We start from the raw sequence: 10,636 nt of genomic DNA, 5'->3' as shown, positions 1-10,636 counted from the left end.
AGGGGTTAAAATATATACTTAAAATATATACACACTAGCACGCATCAAGTTTTTGGCGCCGTTGCCGGGGATACAAGGATTTTACGAAAGTTAGGAATCAACGGCCTAATCATTTTTTTTATTTTCTTTTTACTTTTTTTAGGATTTTATTAAGTTTTCAGCTTCTGCAGAGCTCAGCACGGGCCGTGCCTGGTCGGACATGGGCCGTGCCGAGCAGTATTACTGGCAGTTTTTAGTTTTCCGAGTTACAGAAGGCTGACCAAAGGGCCGTGTCGGTGCAACACGGGGCAGTGTCCAACTCTCCAGTAACAGGGATCCGGAAAACAATCACTGTAACTCCGACCACGGGCCGTGTTCACTGAGCACGGGGCCGTGGTGAACCTTCTGACCAACATTCTTTTCTGTTTTTGTTGCAGGACTTGGAACCAGACGCCACCTCTACGTAGTGTATGAGCTCCAGTTCTAATAAAGACATAAAAGAACCTCTAGAAGAACCCGAACGCTTTCTCAGAAAAAGGCTAAAAGCTAAAAACCAAGACAAGGTTTCGGGGAACCCACTCCCGATGGCGGACCAACGTACCCTCATGGATTATCTACGACCCACCGTAGGTAATTTCGGCGCCGCTATCAATGCACCGAATGTTGAAGCCAATAACTTCGAACTTCGGCCGCATTTGATACAGATGCTTCAAAACTCTGCAACCTTCCATGGGCTTGCGGACGAGGATCCCCATCTACATATTACTAATTTCTTAGAAATATGTGATACCTTTCGGATCAATGGAGCATTAAATGACGCCATCCGCCTCCGAATGTTTCCTTTTTCACTAAAAGACCGAGCAAAAGCTTGGCTTAACGCCTTCCCAGCTGGATCGGTAAACACCTGGGATGAACTAGCCGAAAAATTTCTATATAAGTATTTTCCTCCCGCTAAAACGGCTAAATTAATGACTGAAATTAATACATATTCACAAGAGGACGGGGAATCCTTATATGAAACTTGGGAAAGGTTCAAGGAGCTATTGCGAAAGTGTCCACATCACGGCCTTGCGATATGGCAACAAGTATCCACTTTCTATAATGGGTTGTTGCCACACACAAGGCAAACACTTGACTCTAGCTCCGGGGGACTTTTAGGTAATCGCCGCCCGCATGAAATATATAATCAAATTGAGGAAATTGCTCAAACCAATTTCCAGTGGCACACTCCCCAGGCAATAAATCTATTGCCCCGGGCGCCCATAAGGTTGATGAAAGCACTTCTTTACAAGCCCAAATCGAGGCCCTTTCTTCAAAAATAAAAAAATTGGAATTGACAAAAACGGTCTCGGTTATGGCTTGTGAAGGGTGTGGTGGGCCACATGAAAATTGGAGTTGTATGAAAGAAACAGACGATCAACAAGAATCGGTAAACTACATTGATAATAGACCTAGGCCGTCGGGTCCTCCAACGGGCTCCTACAACCAAGGATGGCGAAATCACCCTAACCTTGGTTGGAGAGAACCCGGCAATGGTAGTAACCAACAAAGCGTAAACCAACGAACAAACTTTCAACTACCAAGAAATGAGTCACAAAATTTCCCTCAACAACAAGGTGGACGAGAAAGGCTTGAAGATACTATATCTCGCCTCATCTCCGACACTGAAAAGAAAAACTCGGATAGATTTCTACAATTAGAATCAAATTTTAGGAATCAACAAGCTAGTATTCAAAACATTGAAAAACAAATAAACCAACTAGCCCAAAATTTCTCCGAGAGACCGCAAGGCGCGCTACCAAGTAATACCGAGACAAACCCAAAGGCACAAGTTCATCTCATCGCTCTACGGAACCATACCGTGGGTCCCGTAGAAGGGCCAGCACCTATTGAGGAGGTCACATCTCCGCCACAGCAAGAGAAGGTCACTCCTCCACCTCCAGAGCCCACCAAGGCTCCTCCGGTTCCATACCCGGTAGGTTAATCCGTCAAAAGACCAATGAGCAATTCACAAAATTCGAAAGTTTGCTAAAACAATTGCATGTCAACATTCCTTTCATTGATGTCCTAACCCAAATGCCTAAATACTCTAAGTTCATGAGGGACTTCCTCACTCATAAAAGGAAAATTGAAACACTGCAATTAGTTAACTTAGGCGAAGAATGCTCCGCCCTCGTACTCAACAAACTCCCCCAAAAGAAAATTGATCCCGCAAGCTTCACAATTCCTTGCTCGATCGGGGACTCCCCCGTTCGTAATGCACTAGCCGACCTCGGGGCTAGCATTAACCTCATGCCCGCATCAATGTTCAAAACACTCGGCCTAGGAAAAATGAGTCCTACAAAAATGAGTATACAACTTGCTGATCGATCCGTCAAGTTCCCGCAAGGTGTTATTGAAAATCACCTAGTCAAGGTCGACAATTTCGTCTACCCGGCCGACTTTGTCATACTAGATATGGAAGAAGACACCGAAGTCACCCTCATACTAGGGAGACCATTTCTCGCCACCGCACAGGCAGTGGTGGACATGAATGACGGAACACTCACTTTAAAATATGGGGATAATGAAGTAAAGTTCGGGGTTGGGAAGAGAATAGAGGACGATGACTCGGTCAATTACATGAATGTTATTGATTCGAGTTTGGATGATGCTCTCCGACGGTGCAACATGGGATGCAAAACATCCCGCTCAGAAAATATATAACCTTGCCTTGGGTCTAGCCAAGGACCCTTATAAACGTGGCGCACCACGGAGGCAATCCGCGGAACTATCCTTAGTTTAAGTTTAATCTTTTAATTTTAATTTGCAGGAATAAAACACACTCATGGTGGTCAAGGATGACAAGGGAAACGAGAAACATAGCCCCATGCACAAAAACAAGGCCATCCGACAACAATTTCTCCATTACAGTAAGCTCAGCACGGGCCGTGCCCAGCCAACACGGCCCCGTGCTGAACATCCTGCAGACAAATGCCCAGTTCAGGTAACTGGACACGGGCCGTGTTCACCGAACACACCCCCGTGTCCAGGCTTCTGTTTCTTTTCTTTAATTATTGTTACTAGCACCTGAACACGGGGCCGTGCCCGGTCACCACGAGGCCGTGTCCAGACTGCCAATAACCTAAAATTTTGCTTTTAACACCATTTGCACATTCAATCAACCTAAAAATTTATTTTTGGGACACATTAAGGACAATGTGTAATTTAAGTGTGGGGGGGGATGCTAAAACCTTGGATTTTGCAAGTCCTAATAACAAGCCTCACACAAAACTCTATTGGAACCGCTAATCACCCCAAATTTTTTTCAAAAATTTTCATTTTTTTTATACTTGTCTAAGTTTAAGTTGGGAATTCTAAGACTAACAAGGTTATATTTTTATAAGTTTACAACCGATAGCGTCGTGATAAAAAGAACCAAGATAAGAAAATTATAAAACGACATGACAAGCTTAGTTAAAATTTGATTATATATACTTGATCACATAAAAAACTCATTCCCACAAAAGTGAGTTTTGAGCCTTTATTGAGCATACAAATATACATCTTTACGCTAAATGCTCATTTTTCGTTTCTTGTGTGAATAGCCGCTTGGTTCTTACGACTCTAGAACTTGCCACGACAATTCATTCCCGGTCCTTACCAACTTAAACCCAAGTAAGTAAATGATGGAGGCATTAGGACTAACCCTTTTTCTTTCAACACCATTATTTTTATTTTTCTTTTCACCTACCCAAAAATTCCCCCTAGTTAGCCCCTTTGAGCCTAAACATTTTCATTTCTTAACCCAAAACCGTTTTTACCCACCAAAAACCCTTTTATTTTTACCTTTTATTTTAGTAACAAGCTCAGTCTTCGTGTGACAATATATATAAATATATATATATATATATATATATTTTACAATGAAGTTAGAAATAAACAAACAAAGCTCCTCAAACAAAAGCTTGTTTGAATAAATACTTCATTGAAAATAAAAAGTCACAAAAACAAAATGTTTTACGAAAACCGACGCTTTTTACGCTTTTCGCCCTTTTCTACTAACCACTAACCCAACTACCCACCTTTAGCCCAAACCTAACCCTTCACCCAAAAAAGTCCTCTTGATATTTACAAAGGTATAAAGTTAAAAAGGAGGAGGATTGATTGCTTGGCAAGCTTATGGTAGGAATAAGTTCCATGCCACTCTCGAGTGATTCACTAAAAATACACCTTCGGCCGAGTGTGAGTGATTTCTCCCGTGAGGTATGTGAACTTGTATATAAATGGAATTTTAGAAAGGCATGTTATGCCTTAATAAGTAATTTATCCTATGAAAAGTTTTTAATAAATCATGACGAATAGGATTGTAAATAAGTAAAAATAAAACCTAAACAATGTTGGAAAATCCCGACACTCTATGACAAGCCCAAAACCTTCTCTTCTACCAATTCCATTTGGGAGTGTAAGCCACATATTAAAGAGTTTTGCTGAGGACAAGCAAAGATTCAAGTGTGGGGATATTTGATGTGTGTAAAATGCAACATATAAATTACATCAAATGAGGCATAAAACTAACCCTTTTTAAGTACTAATGTTGGAAAAAGTGTATTTTTGTCTTTCTTTTGTATTTTCAGGATTAAATGAGCTCAAAGTAACAAAAGAAGCAAGAAGACAGCTAAATCTAACATAAATACAAGAAAGGGAACAAAAGTGGACTGCCCGACCCCTCGACAACATCCTCCCAAGCAAAACAGAGAAGGTAGAAGACTGAACACGCCCTATGCTCAGCAAGCACGGGCCGTGCCCAAGAAGCAGCAGAAAAGACAAATCTGTAGAAGCTTCTATTGCTCACCATGGGGCCGTGCCCAGTGAACACGGGGGCGTGCCCAAAGTACTGCAGGCGCATTAATTGTAATTGCGAATTACAATTGATGAAGAGATATAGTGCCAGACGGGCACGGGGCCGTGCCCAGGCTTCTGTTCAGCCTATAAATAGGAGTGCTTGGAGCCATTGCAACTCATCCCTTGGCACACCACCTCTCTCACACTTCATCCACCACCCACCACCATCACAACACCATCATCCACCACCATCATCCATTGTCCATCATAGAGTGTGTGAGTCATCTCGGGATCCAAGATTGATCGTAAGAGTTCTTGAAAATCAAGGCCATGTTTGCCTAAGTCTCTTACATCACTTGGTGAAGACAAGTGTTTAGTATAATACTTTTTATTTTTAATCTTTTGCACTTTTTAGTTGGTTTTGTATTAATGACTTTAATAACTAGTTGCTTATGTTGAAGGTGATTCTTCCTTATCGTTTGTCCGTGGTGTCTTGGCATTATTTTACTGTCTATATAAAATAAAAGATTTTCACCATTCATATCTCCACGGTCTATATGGAGGTATGTTGGCTACCTGGTCGGGGGTTAAGGGAACGATTTGGTAAGGGTCTTGCCCTTGTTCAGCGTTTAGAGGTCCTGCAAGGGACCTGGGTCAAATTTAGTAGGACCTCCTTCAATACCAAAGGTATTGGATGGCGGGGGTCCAAACTCTTTGATCCCTTCATAAGTTAACTACTATTAATACTATAACACGGCTATTTAGGACTGTATCCCTGCTGACTCAGACTTTTTAGTCGAGGGTAACGTCACCTCCAAAAGAGGGGCCTACCATAATTTGCATTAATAACTTAATTAATTATCTTTCAATAATCCAACCCTTTAGGATTGTATCCTTGCTGACTCAAACTACTGGGTTGAGGGTAACGTCGCCTTCAAAAGAAGGGCCTACTACAATAACTAAGATAATCTCTTAAACAAGTGCAAAAGTGCGAAAATAATCAAAGGTTATACTAACACACGAGTCGGATCCAAGTGATTCATCTTGTCTATCTGTTTTTATTTTTATTTTATTTTTCAGCATTTAGTTAGTTTTTATTTTCTTAGTTTAAAAATCTTTTTCTAACATTTTGATTTGATTAGACGTTGAGGATAAACCGGTACTAAAAGCTCTTGTGTCCTTGGACGACCTCGGTATCTTACCAACAATATACTACGTCCACGATGGGTGCACTTGCCCATATGTGTGTTTAGTGTTAGTAAATATCGTGTTTTATAAATTTAAAACTTGGCTAAAGTGTAAAAAGGGCTTAAAATATATACTTAAAATATATACACACTAGCACGCATCAATTGTTCTTTGGCATCATGCTCTTTGGATAATACAAATCCAAGTTCTGCTGGTACGATGAGTGATTGACTTTGTGTGTCTTCTTCAATTCCAACTCGTGACTTTCAAGTCTCTCAATCAATAAATCCACAGTAAGATCTGTAGGCTTGATCGTATTCTTCAGCATCATTGCATAATACTGCCAATCCATTTCATCCGGTAATGAATCAAACAGCTTGTCAACTAGCTCATCTTGAGGATAAGAAATTTCATGTCTCGCTAGTTCCCAGTTTTAGATGCCCAAACCTCTCAATCATTTTACAGACTGACTCATTCTTTAAACACCCAAATAGATCAAACTCATTTTTAAGCAGTTTCCTTTTGTTTTTCACAATTTCTTTACTTCCTAAACATTTGTTTTTCAACTTTTCCCAGAGATCTTTTGCACTAGAATATTCGATCAGAGAGACAATATCTTCACGAACAGATTGAAATAGCAGCGCAACACATTTCTACTCAGCAACAAACGACTCTATCTCATCAGATGTTGATAAAGTTTCACCCTCTTTGCCTCCATTATCATATCCATTTTTGAGACTCTTCTAACTCGGAAACGCAAAAGCCATCAACCAATCTTCGAATTGCTTTGCCCACCGACTATGCTCCTCGATAGCCATCAACTTCGGTGGTTTATTGTAAGTTCCGAAAGCACTTTCAACCTCCAAAGCATCCGATAATTTCTTCTTGGCATTTGGCGGGTTCTCATTGTTGTTGCTTGTAGATGTATCGTCTCCCGAATTTCCAGCAAATGCGTACATGTCGCTAAACGGGTTCATGAAAATGTCATCCATCTTGAATGTACCTGAAAAAATCAGCAAACACTTAGAAAAATTTTCGAAATTTTGAAAAACAATGATTGATGTACACTCGAGTGAAATCAGATGTCACTCGAGCGAAATCAGCAATTTGTGTCCCTACGAGCGAAATTAGTTCGATGTCCGTAAAAGCGAAATCAAGTTTTTAGGTAGTTTTTACCATTTTTAAGCCGAATTTTAACTTGATTCTTTCTAGGGTTTGTTATATCTATGTTTTACACGTTATATTCAAAATTCAGGCCATTTCAACCGTAGGAACCAGTTCAAATCAGAAAAGTATGAGAAGAAGTGAATAGAAGTAAGAGAATCTGGTAGAATCAAGCTGTAGTGGTATGAACTCCTCGTCCTGAGCTCTGATACCACTTGTTGGACCGTTCTATGACCCGAAAAGTCAGTTAAGGCAGTTCATCTTTGCGTACAAAGGCGGAATCAATGTAGACAAAGTAACAACAGTTTTTTCCTTCAATTTCCTTCTATATTAATGCTTTCTGAATAGATTTTGACAGAGTTTCGTCACCTAGCACATGACCTAATTTAGCTCCAATCATTACAAATGAAGATCACACATGAGCTATTTATACTTGGACTGATTTCGCTCCAATGACTGACTAAAGAGCGAAATCTCATGTGATCACATAAGCGAAATCACTAACTAACCTAATGAGCGAAACCCCTACCAATGTGTACATAAAAGCGAAATAGCATCTATATGATTTCGCTTCAAATGAAACCTAAGCGAAATCACCTATAACATCTCAAAACCTATTTTTCGACTCCGTACAACCTATCTAGACCTAAGACTCAATACAAACGTAGTCAACAGACATTCCGTGCACCAACAAAACCTAACCCCCCCCCCCCAAAAAAAAAAAAAACCTAAACCCCCCTCCCCCTCCCCCCAAAAACCTAACCCCCCCCCCACCCAAGCTAAAATGCTAAAAACTAAACCCACAAAAAACCTAAAAAAAATCTAAAAAATCAAAAAAAAAAAAACACACAATTTTTTTATATTTTTTACATTAAAATCGCTACTTTTAGTAGCCAATTTTTTTTAAAAAAAATTAGAAAAAAATAAAAATATTTAAAAAATAATAATTTTTGGTAACGAAATCCAGCGATTTTTTTATAAAAAATACTAAAAAAAATTGTGTGTTTTTTAGCTATTTTTAGGTATTTTTGGTTGTGTTCACATTGGTTCTCGCGGTTCTCGCAATAAAGGGTGGTTCCTAACGGATCCTTCTCCTATATATATATATATATATATATATATAGAGAGAGAGAGAGAGAGAGAGAGTTTAGAATAAAATACCGTTTTATCGTGCTAAGATACGCGAGCATGAGATTACAAGACGTATCATTTTTTATTTCGACACCCACGGGCAAATCAGGCAATTCACTTCCAACACCGAATAATGAATTCGTTACAAACGATCCCGGTATTTATGAATCGTATCAGTTCAAATATTTCGGTAGTTTTAAAACTCCAAATAGTGTTTTCAATTTTAGCGAACTAGGGTTTCGTTTAGTGTAATTACGATGGATCCACACAGCACCATCGGAGGAATTGAAGAAGGTGTCAAAATGCATGACGAAGGTGTTTCAATCAATTCATATTGTTTTCGATCTCATTTACTATGTAGTAGTTTCAATCATGGATTCGGTTAACATTTATTTGATGATCGTATTTATTGAGACGTTTTTATACCTTTGTACAACGTGCGTGATAATGAATGTAACATGCGTGAAACACATATGTTAAGGCATACTTGACAGGTTTTTTTTTATTTTCCGTTGTCCTCATGTTGATGCATTGTTTTCGTTGAGATCCTGCATTCCGCCAGTGAAGAAGGCGTCATTCGGTGTTGTCGGTGCCATTATTTGGTAATTGCCGGATTTCAAAGACTTTCGTCTCTTGTCGGAATGAGTGTTCGACGCTTCACCCATCGTAGGGACTTTGGACCATTTTGCATGTTGTCGAAAAATCTCCCATGCTTCTTTCTTCATTTGAAGATCCTTACACCCTCGCTCTTTAAGACGATCCTTCATGATTAAAATAATAATTGTTAGTATATATTCGAATAAAAAACACTTATATATATATATATATATATATATATATATATATAGGGTCAGGATTCAGAGAAAATGGTGAAAAGTGTGAGAACGATTTTGGTGGTGACATGTGGCATTGATGCTAAATTACACTAAGGGGTAATATTATCAAAAAACCCACTCACATGAACTGAGTGTTAAAATAAAACGCCATGAAAACACCAAATTCAGAAAAATGCCATGAAAATATCCAGTTAAAAACGCCATAAAACACCCACTTCAGAAAAACGTCATGAAAAAACTCAGTTGAAAACGCCATAAATCACTCAGTTCAGAAAAACGCCATGAGAATACCTAGTTAAAACGCCATAAAAACACCTAGTTCGGAAAAACGCCATAAAACACCAGTTCAGAAAAATGCCATAAAACCCAGTTATTTTTTTTAAAAGTATATCAATAGTATACTCGTTGGAAAGATAAAAAACGCCGAGTTTTATGGTGTAATTTTTTTCGAAAAATAATCACGTATAAAAAAGTTATTGTCGTTTAAATATGATGGGGGGAAAATGGCATGTGATTAGCATGTGCACCTTTGTTTGGATCTTTCAATTTTACCCCTCTTGGTAGTTCTAAGGCCCCTATTATTTACAAAAATGCCACCGCATCAATCTCAGCCACAAACCACTAAGATCCTGTGGCTGAGAATCGTTCTCATCAATCTCACACTTTGTGATCAGAAATGGTCACAATCTCTTTACGTTTCTTTACCGAAGACCATGTGCCAAGAACTCGCTTCGGAATGTGGCTATCATCTTCCGAGTTTGATAAAACACCGTCATCCGTTTCCTTATATCTCCTAGTCGTCCGTCTACCCTCATTCTCTGCAAGATTCGTGAAACCATTATTACGTTTAACATGCCAAATAATCAAAGCAGGAGGTAACGGACCCATGTTTTCTTACCTGAACTGAGGTATATCAATCTAGGTGTCTCATCGATCTTCTGTTTACCACGACTAGACCTGCAGGTGGTTGCAGCCATGTTTCCTGTTCATTACAGAGAACAACAAACAATATGTTTATAATATCATACTTAGACTTAAACGGCCAATCACTCTAACAAAAACATGAAATGTTAATCCATATTACACCTTCATCACGTGAAACCCTAGACCCTTATATCCACCCACAACAACCACCCCTGTTTGCAGCGTTATCACTGACTAAGGGGCTGTTTGGTAGCCTCTTAATGACCATTCAGATGCTACCTCTTAATGGTTTAAAACCTCTGAATGAATAAGAGGTAACCTCAAGTCTGAATGGTTAAGAGGTAACCTCTGAATGGTAAATCATCACATGTCACATTCTTCTACCTTCTCATTGGTAAAATTTTTAATGGTTCCATTAAGAGGTAGCCTCTTAATGGCCATTCAGAGGCTACCAAAGAGCCCCTTAGAAATATAGACACATCAGCAACTATAGCAATATTAACACCTAACCTTTTTCTCTGGGTGAACTTAGTGCAGCGGCGTCTTTTCCGAAAAATGAGGATTCGCTTTCCGTCGATTAGTCGTGGTGG

General features: G+C 39.3%; 1 non-coding gene across 1 annotated transcript; it reads right to left on the bottom strand.

The window, feature by feature from the left end:
* Positions 1–941: 941 nt before the first annotated feature.
* LOC118489957 lies at positions 942–1,048 on the bottom strand. The gene has a single exon (XR_004887968.1). It is a non-coding gene; the product is annotated as a small nucleolar RNA R71 (small nucleolar RNA).
* Between the last annotated feature and the right edge of the window lie 9,588 nt (positions 1,049–10,636).

This window comes from Helianthus annuus, chromosome 2 (assembly GCF_002127325.2).
Source record: "Helianthus annuus cultivar XRQ/B chromosome 2, HanXRQr2.0-SUNRISE, whole genome shotgun sequence".
NCBI classification, from domain to species: domain Eukaryota; kingdom Viridiplantae; phylum Streptophyta; class Magnoliopsida; order Asterales; family Asteraceae; genus Helianthus; species Helianthus annuus.
This window is presented reverse-complemented; position numbering and strand designations above follow the sequence as displayed.